Source organism: Myotis davidii, unplaced genomic scaffold (assembly GCF_000327345.1).
Source record: "Myotis davidii unplaced genomic scaffold, ASM32734v1 scaffold53, whole genome shotgun sequence".
Lineage (NCBI taxonomy): Eukaryota > Metazoa > Chordata > Mammalia > Chiroptera > Vespertilionidae > Myotis > Myotis davidii.
The window spans coordinates 65842-68121 of NW_006286140.1; positions in this window are offsets into that span (position 1 = coordinate 65842).

Here is a 2280-nt window from a genome sequence, read left to right on the forward strand (position 1 = left end):
CACAGTCCGCTCACCGGCCCCGCCCCCTGCCGCCACCGCTGGTAGGGGCCTGCGTGCTGGGGGCAGCTCCTGTGTTGAGTGCCCCCTGGTAGTCAGTGCACATCATAGCGACTGGTCGTTCTGCCATTCAGTCAATTTGCATATTGGTTTTATTATATAGAATAACACATATGCAGAAAAGCCCATAAACCTTAAGCTCAATAAGTTTTTAGAAAGTGCACATTCTCATTACCACCCCCGAAATCAAGAAATCACGGTCTCACCTCAAAGTCCTCCCTCTGACCATTTTTCAATTATTAGCCCCTAAAAGCCATTCTGACTTTTATCACATAAATTAGTTTGCCTATTTTTGAACTCCATGTGTATTGCACACCCTTTTGTGTATGGCTTCTTTCCCTTGACTTACCCTCAACTTTCTGAGACAGATCCATGGTAGATGTGGCAAGAGTTCCTTCACTTCTATTGCTCCATCATATGATAGTCCATACAGGATTCATCTTACCAATGATGGCCATTGGGTTTTCTGTTTGGAGCAATTACGAATAGTCCATATAAACGTTTGTATGCATGTCTTTGGTGCACACATGCATTTTTGAAATGGAACATGTTCAGCTTTGTTATGTACTGCCCAATTGTTCTCCAAAGTAGTACTGTTTCTATACTCTACTGTAAATGTATGAGAATTCTAGTCTTTCTAGTCCTTGCCAATGCTTGGTATTGTGAGTGGGTTTATTTTATTTTTACTTATGTATTTTTAGCTATTAATAGTATGTTATTGGCTTCATTTTGCATTTCCCTGATCAGTAATGAGCTTGAACTCATTTCATGTTTATTGGTCATTTGTATATCCTCTTAAAAAAAGGTTGAGAAACGAAGGAGAAAAACAAATGGGACTACATCAAAATAAAAAACTGTTGCACAGCAAAAGAAACCATCAACAAAATGAAAAGGGAGCCCACTGTGTGGGAGAACATATTTGCCAATGATACATCTGATAAAGGGTTAGTTTCCAAAATATATGAGGAACTCCTACAGCTTAACAAAAGGAAGACAATCCAGTTAAAAAATGTACAAAGGACCTAAATAGACACTTCTCCAAAGTGGACATGCAGATGGCCAAGAGACATGAAACAATGCTCAAAGTCACTGATCATCAGAGAGATGCAAATTAAAATGACAATGAAGTATCTCCTCACACCTATCAGAATGGCTACCAAAAAAAAAAAGGACCAGTGCTGGCGATTATGTGGAGAAAAGGGCACCCTAGTACACTACTAGTGCGAATACAGACTGGTGAAGCCATTACGGAAAAGAGTGGAGTGTCCTCAAAAAATTAAATATGGAACTGCCATGTGACCCAGTGATCCCACTTCTAGGAATATATCCTAAGAAACCCGAAATACCAATTAGAATGAATGTATGCACCCCTATGTTCATAGCAGCGCAATTTAAAATAGCTAAGATCTGGAAACAACCCGTGCCCATCAGTAGACGGGTAGATAAAAAAGCTGTGGTACATTTACACCATGGAATACTATGCAGCAGTAAAAAAGAAGACTCTCTTACCCTTTGAGACAGCATGGAGGGACCTGGAGAGTATTATGCTAAGTGAAATAAGCCAGTCAGAGAAAGACAAGTATCACATGATCTGGCATGTGGAATCTAATGAATAAAATAAACTTGAAGAAAATAGATCCAGAGACATAGAAACATGGAACAGACTGTGAAATCTCCGAGGGCAGGAGTGGGTGGGAAGAGATCAAACAAAGAGCTTATATGTATATATGCATAACCCATGGACACAAACAATAGGATGGTGAAGGCCTGGGGTAGAGGGCAGGGTGGGCTTGAAGGGCTCAATGGGGGCAAAAGGACAGAACTAAGGAGATGGTGATGTGGGACACTACCCATTAGGGCAGGGGGGGGCAAACTTTTTGACTCGAGGGCCACAATGGGTTCTTAAACTGGACCGGAGGGCCGGAACAAAAGCATGGGTGGAGTGTTTGTGTGAACTAATATAAATTCAAAGTAAACATCATTACATAAAAGGGTACGGTCTTTTTTTTCAATAGTTTTATTCATTTCAAATGGGCCAGATCCGGCCCGCGGGCCGTAGTTTGCCCACGGCTGCATTATAGAGCGTTGGCCTGTGGACTTCCAGGGGTAAAGGAGATATCCAAGGGGCTGGTGTCTAGGAATGTTGCTCAGCAGCAATTGTTCCGAAGGGCAACTGTGGTTGTCTACTATTAGCAGATGTTAGATTCAGTGTTGTGGGGTATG